The 12,116-nt window shown below is 39.6% G+C and overlaps 1 protein-coding gene across 1 annotated transcript in view; it reads left to right on the top strand.

The window, feature by feature from the left end:
* Window positions 1-12,116, top strand: part of GEMIN6 (gem nuclear organelle associated protein 6) — a 30,874-nt gene that overhangs the window by 13,315 nt on the left and 5,443 nt on the right. The window contains exon 2 of the mRNA XM_060026782.1: window positions 10,239-10,392. The gene's annotated coding sequence lies outside the window, so the exon portion shown is untranslated. The remainder of the gene's footprint in view (window positions 1-10,238; window positions 10,393-12,116) is intronic.

Here is a 12,116-nt window from a genome sequence, read left to right as displayed (position 1 = left end):
GTTTGATAGGGATTGCATTGAATCTGTATATTGCTTTGGGTAGTAGAGTCATTTTCACAATGTTGATTCTTCCAATCCAAGAACATGGTATATCTCTCCATCTGTTTGTATCATCTTTAATTTCTTTCATCAGTGTCTTATAGTTTTCTGCATACAGGTCTTTTGTCTCCTTAGGTAGGTTTATTCCTAGATATTTTATTCTTTTTGTTGCAATGGTAAATGGGAGTGTTTTCTTGATTTCACTTTCAGATTTTTCATCATTAGTGTATAGGAATGCCAGAGATTTCTGTGCATTAATTTTGTATCCTGATACTTTACCAAATTCATTGATTAGCTCTAGTAGTTTTCTGGTAGCATCTTTAGGATTCTCTATGTATAGTATCATGTCATCTGCAAACAGTGACAGCTTTACTTCTTTTCCGATTTGGATTCCTTTTATTTCCTTTTCTTCTCTGATTGCAGTGGATAAAACTTCCAAAACTATATTGAATAAGAGTGGTGAGAGTGAGCAACCTTGTCTTGTTCCTGATCTTAGTGAAATGCTTTCAGTTTTTCACCATTGAGGATGATGTTGGCTGTGGGTTTGTCATATATGGCCTTTATTATGTTGAGGAAGGTTCCCTCTATGGTTACTTTCTGCAGGGTTTTTATCATCAATGGGTGTTGAATTTTGTCAAAAGCTTTCTCTGCATCTATTGAGATGATCATATGCTTTTTCTCTTCAATTTGTTAATATGGTTTATCACATATTATGGTTTATCACAAATTGATAAACCATATTAACAAATTGAGGAAGGAGATGGTTTTGGGAGTCAGCAAATAACATCCCTTTTCCTTCCCTGGGTTCAGAACCAATGAGATACAGATGCAAGAGTGAGGCAGAAGGAAATCAAAACATGACCTTTTTGACTAAGTTGATAGTTACTGTGACGTCAGATGTGCTGCCACGTGGGCTAACTTATGCGGCCACCCCTTAATTAAACAAATTTACCCACCTGGTCCCACATGTAGCTGGAGAGCAGAAAACAAACTTCCTGTTTTTTGGTTTCAGACTTTGCACAGGCTGTTTCCAAAAGAAGGAATTCAGAAGGCATAGAAGGACACTTCCCTAGTTCCTTCTATCAACTCCCAGCCAGAAGTAGGCCCACCAGCCAGGAGTATTTCTCTAGCAGAAAAGTCTCCTTATGGGAACATTAAGAATAGGGAATAAGGGGGGTGAGGGAAATAGGGAGAGGTTGGTAAAAGAGTACAAACTTTCAGTTATAAGATGAATAAGGTCCGAGGCTCTAATGCGTAACATGGTGACTCTGGGAGTAGCAAACCTAGCAATTAAGTAGCAGAAAGATAAGTTCACAGCTCGCTTTCAAGAAATTCCTAGAAAGGTGTGGGCACCCGAATCCATTTAGCAACCATTTATTAATGCCTACTTTGTTCAAGGGATTGTACTAGAACTGGGATATAATGCTGAATAAAATACAAATCATGCCTTGAAGCTCCCAGGCCAGTGGTGAAAGCAGGTGTATAAATAATTACAGTGCAGTGAGATAAATACTAATAAAGATATATACAGTATGCCATCAGAGAGATTATGCTGACAGACTTAGGTAAGGTTTCAGAAAAAGTAAAATTTGAGCCGTCTTCGCTGGGGAATAGGGATTCTAGGGAATATAATTTGAAAGCTTTAGGCCAGAGGAAAGGAAACTTTGTCCTTGAGTTAAGTATGGCCCTCATCTAGGTTTCTCCAGCCAACCTTAATCTAGCCACTACTGCAGTCCCAAAAATAATTTGTCTCTTAATGGGCTTCAGAGCTTTTCCAGTCAGAGCTGAGCCTTTTAGTTAAATGTGTAATTAACTTAGCTTTTCAACGAATAGTGATTACAGTTGCTAATACTGAAACATAACTAAACCTTAAGGTGTAAAAACAAGCAATTTTATTAAAATAATATCTTCGAGGCTGTCCTCCCCCATTCATTTTTTCTCATATATAACTTATTTTCCCTCTGTTTTCTCTCTTCCCTCTGTGTAAAAACCTGCATCTCTTCTGCTTTTCTCTCTCTTTTCCTTTGAATGTTCTCCTCTGTTTTACTTTCCCCTCCTGTCTTTTAACATATAAAAATACAGAATTAAAGTACATTTTAAACTGTTTGTAATTATTGTTAAACATTGTGAAATTTACTATTGAAGTATTTTGTCTGTGGTTTCTATTTTTTTTTTGCGGTTTCTATTTTTACAAATAGATTAATTGAACCTATTGTATTATTATGAATATATTAAGTAGCTTGCTAGTTGGAATTGGTTTTCCATTGTGCCCACCCTCACCCCACCTTCCTACCAAGATGCTATAGTAACGCTGTGATCAAAACTATTACATTTGAGTTCTTTTCCTAATTGCAGCAATGCGAGAAAATCTTTCTAGTTTACACAGCACTGTCCATGTCCAGAGTCCTATACAACTAACCGTAATATTTTATCAAGACCTAGTTTTCTACGAAAATATATACAAGCACAGCAGTGGTACTAAGAATAGCATGGGGTGGATTTTTAATTCCCATCATCTTTAGTCTTTGATCTGGACAACTTACCCCTTCCTCTAGCCTTAACTAGAGACCTATGCAAATACATTCTTCTTTCCCAACAGGTTCTTGCCCCCAAGGTCTTCCTGTAGAGAATTCACTCTCTTTGTACAGCTGTCATAGTACAGTTCTACAACACAAATACACAAAAGAATGATCTATTGAAAATGGTAGTCTGGAGGGATGGTTAACAAAAGAGGTCTTCTGTTTACAAAGGATTTGCTTCCCAGTATTCTAAAAGAGCATGTTTTCTTTAGTACATTCCAGATGATTTGAAGTTTTCAGAAATTCATCTTCTAGTTAAATAAAATTGTCCTTTTTCCCCCTTTGTCCGACAGAGATGAGAATATCCTAATGCTACACCTCACAACTATTAGTTTGTTTGCCTCTGTTATAACAGCAACACTTCAGGCTGTGGAGGAAGTGACCCCAGTCTGGAGAGCAGGAGCTACCCTCATTGCAGCCACATCACTCCACTTCAGATATTTCTCATTTCTAAAGGGGGGAAACAAATATGTCACCTCCTCTGAATAAAAGAGAAAATAATGAGGATGGCCTTACATCATTTAGTAAGGGAGAAAATGATAAGGAGGACAAGTTCAAAGTTGCCTATGAAAGTATCCCCGCAGCAACAACAATGGATCTAATATCTTCGCTGGAGGAATGCACAACTAGATTGTATTTATTTCTAAATAACAGATTCTCAGATGCCATACATCTCATTTATCCATGGTCGAAAAACAGCGTGTACCCTGCCCGAATTTATGGTATCCTTACGGTCATCAAGGCCTTCTTGACTTTTGATCCACAGGAGATAGAAATTGGGATGACTGCCACAAAGGAAGCTTTGAGAACCTGTAATAGTTTCCGAAGAAAATCTAGGATGATGAGTTTTTCTCGTCTAGTGAATAAGCAGGGAATAAATGCTATCAAAGAAGAGGAATTGCATGCAGAAGTCTGCTATGCTGAGTGTTTGATCTTGACATCCACTGTAACGTTTATACAGGATGACAGTGTGCTTTGTTTTCTTAAAAGTGGGATCAACGTTGGGTTAAGTTGCCAGATATACAAAGACTGTCAGCGAGTATTAACACAGATACCTAATTACCAAAGTAAAACTTACAGACACCTGGTTGGAGGCATAAAATTTGGACTTGGAGTATTCAATTTGATATTATCACTTGTGCCACGAAAGACACTTAAACTACTCAATGTTGTTGATATTCCGGCAATAGAGAGGTAGGCTTGACTTTGCTTCATGACAGTGCATCTGAATCCCATACAAATAATATCTTAAGTGTTTTGACTCTATTCTTTTATTACAATTATATCTCCGTAGCTTTTGGTGTTGAAAAGAGCCACAGTTCTGCTGCAGAGAATCTCTCCCTAATCTACCTCCAGAAATTTCCAAACTGTGTCATACTTCAATTTTTTCATGCACGTTTTAGTATGTTGAAAGGATATTTTAAACCTGCCCAATTAACATTAGAGGAGTGCGTTTTTATTCAGAACGAATGGAAGCAGGTTCATCACCTCTGTTACTGGGAACTCATGTGGTACCACATTTTTCTGCTGGATTGGAAGCAGGCTTACCACTCTGCTGAGCTACTGTTTCAACACAGCAGGTGGTCCAAGGCAATGTATTCGTTCGCTAAAGCTTCCCTACTGGCCGTGCTTCCTTCTGATTTTGTGAAATCGGTAAGTGAGGACGTGAGCTCTCTCTTCTTAAACGTGGATAACCTGAGAATCAGAATTTTAGGAACTTCGGTGCCAATAGAAAAGTTTGTTGCTGAGAAGGGTCAGCGCTATGCGACCACTGCAGGCTGGTTTACAGCACAGCCCATTTTGGAACTCATGTATGCCTGGAGTGGTTTCCAAGTCATGAGCAAAAACCTAGAGCTTATTTCAACCTGGCTTTCAATAATGGACAAAGGAGGAGAACTTTTACAAGAAAATCCAAGTAAAGAGTATGGCACAGATGACATAAATTTCTTAAATTTACTGAAAGGTCTGTGCCTGAAATACTTAGGCAAATATTCGATGGCTGAGCACTACTTTAATCATGTCATTCAAAAGGAGAAATTGTTAAAACAGGACCACTATTTGGTGCCGTATTCATACCATGAACTGGGAATTCTATACTATCTAAAAGGAGATTATGCCAGTGCAATAAAAAACCTAGAAAACATAAAAAACTACAAAGACTATTCCGTGGAAGCCCGATTACAGTTTAGGGCTCACATAGCCCTTGAACAAATAGCTAAAGAAAAGTGATTTAGACACAAAGTGTGGTTTTGTTTTTTAATGGGTGAAGTATCTACAGTCAGCAACGTAATTAACAGGTAGAAAAATAATTTCTTTGTGGAAGAAATCCAAGAAGAGGCAGCTGCTAAGAATCTGACCAGTAACCAGGAAGAAATGAATTGGCCATTACTTTTCCCTCTTTCCTTCTGCATTCCTATAAAATGGAATGTCTTAGACTGGCAAATGGAGGGATGCACATTTCTGAAAAAGAGAAGGCAAATGATGTACATTATAAAATGTACTGGCTCTCTTATATGTTATGAATTTATCGATTAAGTTAGACATCATTTTTAAAAACAAAAAATATTTTTGACGTCTCACTAGATAATGTATACAGCTCACAAATAAAATAGGGAAAGTAGCTATACTAGGAATCCCAGTGCCCTATGAATGTTTTTATTTAATCGTTAAAGAAAGAAGAAAGACTTTAAGGTCTTACATTTCAAAACGATGCACTGAATAGCATAGACTCTGAATGGTTTTCCCTTGTACACAATGCTTTTCATTGGCTTTTTTTTTTTTTTTTTTTTGCGGTACGCGGGCCTCTCACTGTTGTGGCCTCTCCAGTTGTGGAGCACAGGCTCTGGACGTGCAGGCTCAGCGGCCATGGCTCACGCGCCCAGCCGCTCCGCAGCATGTGGGATCTTCCCGGACCGGGGCACAAACCCATGTCCCCTGCATCGGCAGGCGGACTCTCAACCACTGCGCCACCAGGGAAGCCCTACATTGGCTTTTTATACCAGAGAAGATATCTTCCCCTGTGTGATCAGTGGTATATTTTACCCTTTTCCATTAGGAAGCTCAAATATGGGCCTATAATTTGCCACAGAATAGAGAAGAAAGACACCTCCATTCCACACACACATAAACCTTTTGAAGATAATTGGAGGAGGGCAAGAGAACAGACTCACTGGGTAGAAAAAAAGAAAAGATTAGGTTGTAGGCAGGAGAGTTTAGTTACCGCATAGCGCTCTCTTTAGTTGCCCTCCGTAAGGTGTAATTCCTCTTAAGATCAGCTCTTCCACATCATTGAACTGCTTGCATCTACCCTGTTGCCATTGTTCATGGGCTAAACTGAGAGCTAACAGCAGCTGTAGGAATGGGGCTTTGTATGGCTTTACCTGCTTTAGGGATAAAATCGGTTCCTAATTTCCATACCATTAATTCTGGCTGTGTGTATCCTCCTTGCAGTCACGCTTGGAGGTAGAAGTTGCTGGGAGAGTTTGCTTTGCCAGAACACATGGGTGAAACACATTAACTTAATGCTTTGCGTGTCCAGACAACCAACTGGAGCACAATGAAGAGCTGGTATTTCGAAGTTAGAAACTCTTACTTTGGAAAAACGTGTTCCTCACTAACTAAAAATAGACTTTTAGGCTTTGGCCTGATTGCCTGGGTTTGTATCCTAGCTCTGTCACTAACTAGCTATGTGGCGTTGGACTTCTGTGCCTCAGTTTCCTTAGCTGTAAACTAAGGGTAATAAGAGTTCTGATCTCATGGCTTTTCTATGTTCATTAAGGTTGAGTTAATATGCATTTATTATTACTACTACTACTAGTAAGGATGGTAATACATTGTAATCGTCAGTGCAGAGGATTTAAATTACTTTCTTGAAAAAAGCAAAAGTCCGTTTGTTACCTGCTTTGCCAATCTAAAATTTGACCTGTCAATTTGCTTATCCTGTTCTTAGTTTATCTTGGTCACTTATGAAATAAGTAACTCTCTGCTTAAATTATGGTTTTCTGTTTGTCCCAGCTTGTCCCCAAAAATAGCAAATTTATTAATTGGCTAAACAAATCTATGTTGACTGCCTACTATATGCGGTTATTGAACAGGGTACTGAGGATATAAAGATAAAGCATGGTCTCTCTCCTGAGGACTTTATTAGGGAGATAAATTAGAAAAGGATTTTGTTGGGGTGGAAACACTTGAAACAGTTGCTTAAACAGAGAGGAGTTTATTTGTCCCAAACAAAATAAGTACAAAGGTAGGCAGTTCAGGTCTGCTGTGTCTCTTTCTCTTTCTTTTATTTTTCCGTGTGGCCTATAGGCCTTCTCATGCATCTCTCCTTGTGGTGGAAAGAGGCTACCTCACCTCCAGGCAGGCTGGAGGAGAAATGGTTAAAGGACCAAAAAGGCTTTCTCCTTCTTAGGAGACTTTGCCTTTTAATTTCAGAAGGGACAGCCTTCTTAGGGACGTCCATGTATATCTCACTGGCCAGAAGCATTCATATGGTCACTTCTCCCAGCAAGGGAAGCTGGAGATTAAGTTTTAGCTTTCAAGCCTCATTAGAAGGTTGTGGGAAAGGACTGTTAAATGAACCAGCCTACAGTAACTGCCACAGCACACATGTGAATAACAATAAGCTACAAAATGGTATCAGAAAAAAAAAAAAATGGTATCAGAGGGGCACAGTTGAAAAGGGGGCAAGGCGACAATGAGATCAAGAAATCACCTGGAGAAGTCTGTATGGAGATCTAACAGGAAATCCTGCAACTGGCACTTCCTTGAAGTTGCTACCCACAGCCCAGGTTCTGGCCTTTTACTGGCCCAAGAGTTGACTAGACACATTGAGGCTGATTCTCACCAAACTCACCAGAGATTAAGGTATAATTTACTCTGCTAATTTATTCATTTGTAGTAGGGACTATTCCAGAGTTGAAAACTCAATTTCCTGTAGGAATCAGGCAGGTAATGTAAACCTATGAATCAGCCAAGGGTAAAACAATAAAAGTGGTGGAAACGAGTTGTGAAGAAGAGAGAGAAAACCTATTTAAAGGCTTTCAAACTGAAAGACAAAACTAAACACTGTGCAGATATTAAACCTATCTGCACTTCCTGATAAGACTTTTTGGCCCTGGTTTGTGAATTCTGGTCTATTCCTTTCTGTTGACTAGAAAGTGTTCATGTTTCTTTTTTTTTTTTTTTAACATCTTTATTGGAGTATAATTGCTTTACAATGGTGTGTTAGTTTCTGCTTTACAACAAAATGAATCAGTTATATATATACATATGTTCCCATATCTCTTCCCTCTTGCATCTCCCTCCCTCCCACCCTCCCTATAGTGTTCATGTTTTTGTCTCGAGAACCATCTCTCCTGATAAACTGTGTACCTAGAAAACCAGTAGAGGAGTCACAAGGCAGTCTGGTGGGCATGGAATCTGAGTATAAGGAGGCAGATAGTTTCAGAAACATCTATTCCAGGCCAGGGTGAGACTTGATGAATCATCCATTCCCCACAATATGCATACGTCTCTGGAAAGCCCCTGCCTTCCAGATTCAGGGTCTCTAAGAAATACCTCCCAGCGTTTTGCCTGCTGACGTTCCTTCTTCTATGCCTTCTGCCAACCCTGGGTTACTCAGTCCAAGTAGGATACAATATAACTGTTTCCATTTACTAAAATATAGTCCTGCTTCCAGAGGGTACAACAAACTCACTTAGTTTGGAATTTGGTCATTTCCACATTCTTAGTTACCCAGATAATAGATGGTCTCCTTGTGCAAATGTATCACATCTAATCACACCCATTTTATTTAATCTTGAGGGTTAGTTTATAAGAGCTTGGAGGAGGTACCTCACTGTTGCCTTCCTGTGTCATAAACACAGATATAGGCCTATTGAAGCATTTTTAATTTAATGATAAAATTTTCTTATCTAATTTAGTAGATAACTATTCGGAGGCCTGAGATACTTGAAAAATAAAAAGGAAGAGGAAGTTATGAATGAATAAAAGAACAAAGAGAATTTCTGTTAAAGGCCTAGTGTCAAAGTTCTCAACATGTCCTTGCCCCCAAACAGTCACTAAATCCTTTGATTTCTCCTTTGAAATATTTGTTGAAGCTATTCTTTTTTTTCTCTCTTTTTCATTTCCACTGCTATCAACTTACGCTAGGACTTTACTATTTCCTGTCTGGACTACTGCAGTAGTTCTTAGGAACTCAGTACCGAACATCCTTTTTTGTTCCAAGGCAATTCCAGGGAAAAATTAAAATGGTTAACTCCACTTCTTTTTTCAAATAAAAATAAAATCTCGGGACTTCCCTGGTGGTCCAGTGGTTAAGACTCTGCACTTCCACTGCAGGGGGCGCGGGCTGGACCCCTGGTCGGGGAATGAAGATCCCACATTCTGTGTAGTGCAGCCAAAAAATAATAAAAATTAAAAAAAAAATCTGTGTAAAACATGTGCATCTTACATTTAGACTGATTACTTGGTTAAATAAGAGGAACTCAATGGGAAAAAAAAGGCACTGATTTTTAGCCATAAAGTTATTATCTGGGCATATTTGAGATACAACAGTACAGAAGCAGTTTTCTAAACTTTTATGCCTTACATTTGTTTAGTTCTTTAGAGTCCCCAGAGTCTGTTCAAATCGTTTTTATCCAAGGAAAAAATTCTATCTTCTGCTGGGAAAACAGATCTGCCCTCTTTGTGGTAGACAGGGCTGGGTAGGGCTAGGCTGGGCTGGGTGAGTCAGATAATGAATCAATTTGGAGACGCTGCCTCCCAAAAACTGACTTTCCATTTGGAAACTGGTTCTGGAATTTTTTCCACCTAATACCACTGCTTTGTTTTAGTAGAAAGGCTACATTTTACATAAAGGTGTATGCTGTATATGCTCTATACCTCCCTATTTTCCCCACATCTAATTTCTCTGCATCCTTTTTAATACACCAATTTAACCATATCATTCCATTACTCACATATCTTCCATTGTCTTTGGTCTGTTTATTCACTCATAAAAATGAGTTAATATTTGAAAGTTCTTAGAATAGTGCATGGCACATATTAGGTGCTATATAACAATAAAATATAATTTTTATTAAGAAATAAAAATTCAATTCAAATTGAGCATCTTACTATATACCAAGCAATCTGCTAGAGGTGGTGTATATGGCAGTGAATAAAACAGACATGGCCCCTGCCCTGAGAGTTTACAGGGCTTTCCTAAGTGACTCTGTATGTCTCAGTCATGAAAATTTAGTGCTGAGAGGATCTTGGATCATCTAATTCCATGTTTTCATTTATGGATGAGGAAACTGAAATTTAAGAAGGCAAATGACTTTCAAAATCATACAGCTGGTAAGAGCACAGTCAGTGGTGTGCAGGAGCCAGGACACTACAGGATTTAACCAAATTGAAACCAGTGTTGCTAAAACCCCCTGTCCACTGTTCTTCAATCCAACCCACACCGCCCTTGATCAGGTTCTGTGTCCCATAGACACAGAATTTTTTGTGGGTGTTTCTCATTGCCTATAAATCAAGTCCAAGGGGTACGTGTTTGTTGGGTTTTTTGTTTTGTTTTGTTTTGGTTTTTTGCGGTACGCGGGCCCCTCACTGTTGTGGCCTCTCCTGTTGCAGAGCACAGGCTCCGGACGCGCAGGCTCAGCGGCCATGGCTCACGGGCCCATCCGCTCCGCGGCATGTGGGATCTTCCCGGACCGGGTCACGAACCCGCGTCCCCTGCATCGGCAGGCGGACTCTCAACCACTGCGCCACCAGGGAAGCCCAAGGGGTACGTGTTTAAAAAGCTTTTCTAAGAATGCCTTCCCCACCTCTTCACATTTACTACCACCTCCAGGTAGAATGCTAGCTTACTTGGTTACAAGTACAAGAAGACATTATCAACTCCCCAAAGGCAAAACATTCTTACAATTAGTTTATTAATTCCTAGTTCTCAACAGAAAGCGTAGCATGTATATGTACACAATATATGCTTGATGAATAAACAGAGATAAAGAATGGATATTTCTAATGGGTTCTATTTATTGAATGAATGAGAAAGCAAGAAAACTAAAAAAATCTTGGGCCAAAATGACCAGGGTTATTTTCTTCTGACCTTACCTTTCATGAAATATACTCAGTAAATTACCACTCTCACCCCCACTTCATTTTTTACCCACTTTTAAGACTCAACACTGTGAACTGAAATTTGTGATAGTTTAGCCAGGGCAGGGCAGGTTTATCTTTGCACTATGATAAAGTAAACAGCATAAGGCTATTGACAATGTTTTTAACTTCTGATTTTCCTCAGGGAATTTAAGAAAAGGTTCTTTAGAATGTCTTTCTTACTAAACGAAATGTGCTCCAAAATCTAAAATAAGCAATTTTGGTCTTGGCAGAGGAAAGGGTTAAATGTGAAGTTTTGAGAGAGAGGTAGATGTTAGGAAGGAGATGGATGGAGTGGGTGGGGAAAGAGAGGGAGAAGAGTAGAGAATGTGAGAGAAGGGACATCAACTGGAGATGAGGGAGGCTCCAGGGGTACCAAGAGCAGGAGTTGACCAGGGAAAGCAAGTGCCGCACTCTCTGAACTCAGTGAGGACAGGCTGCAGGAGAGGGTCTTTCTGAGAACTTGTGTAAGGTAATGCGCTGGACTCATTCTGTTAGAAGTCAGTGATTTGTATCAGTGGATACTGGGAATGAGACTTTAGTTTACTTAGGAGCCTAAAGGGAGAGGGGAGAGAAGGGACGGAAAGGCCCTGTCTTGCTCATTGCTTTACAGGGGGTAACTTTAAGCTTGAGGCTAGCTTTTACCTGTAGAAAACAAAGGCCAAAGTCTTTCATTCTGCAGTATAGATAGTAGGCTTAAAATGCAAATGACCAATTGTCACAAATTGGTTGTATCTCTTTTAGACTAATTTTTTTTTTTTTTTTTTTTTTTTTGCGGTACGCGGGCCTCTCACTGTTGTGGCCTCTCCCGTTGCGGAGCACAGGCTCCGGACGCGCAGGCTCAGCGACCATGGCTCATGGGCCCAGCCGCTCCGCGGCATGTGGGATCTTCCCGGACCGGGGCACGAACCCGCGTCCCCTGCATTGGCAGGCGGACTCTCAACCACTGTGCCACCAGGGAAGCCCTAGACTGAATTTTTATGAGTTCAAATATTTTACTTCACAGTACCATAACAATAACTGCTATTTATATTAGCTCTTTGTAGATCTATAGAGGACTTTAACTGATAAATTAGATTTTGTAGATTAGATGTCAAAATCTAATCTATGAAAGCCAATTAATATCATAAGCCAATCATTCAATGAGTGAAGGTTTGGGGAAGGATTATTTGAAACGATGACATTAAGAAACAAAAACTTCAAGGATTATATGCAACTCAAATCCCAAGTAGCAAGGGGAAAGCGGATTAACTGTCGGTGTTTTCTGTACCGTGGTTTGACAGTCCTCTAACTCAGTTTTTGTAAATCTCCCTTGGTGTTCACATTTGCAGGAATTCAATCAACATTTAC

The sequence above is a fragment of the Delphinus delphis genome, chromosome 12, assembly GCF_949987515.2.
Source record: "Delphinus delphis chromosome 12, mDelDel1.2, whole genome shotgun sequence".
Lineage (NCBI taxonomy): Eukaryota > Metazoa > Chordata > Mammalia > Artiodactyla > Delphinidae > Delphinus > Delphinus delphis.
The sequence above is the reverse complement of the archived record's forward strand: the minus strand, read 5'-3'. Positions and strand labels throughout refer to the sequence as shown.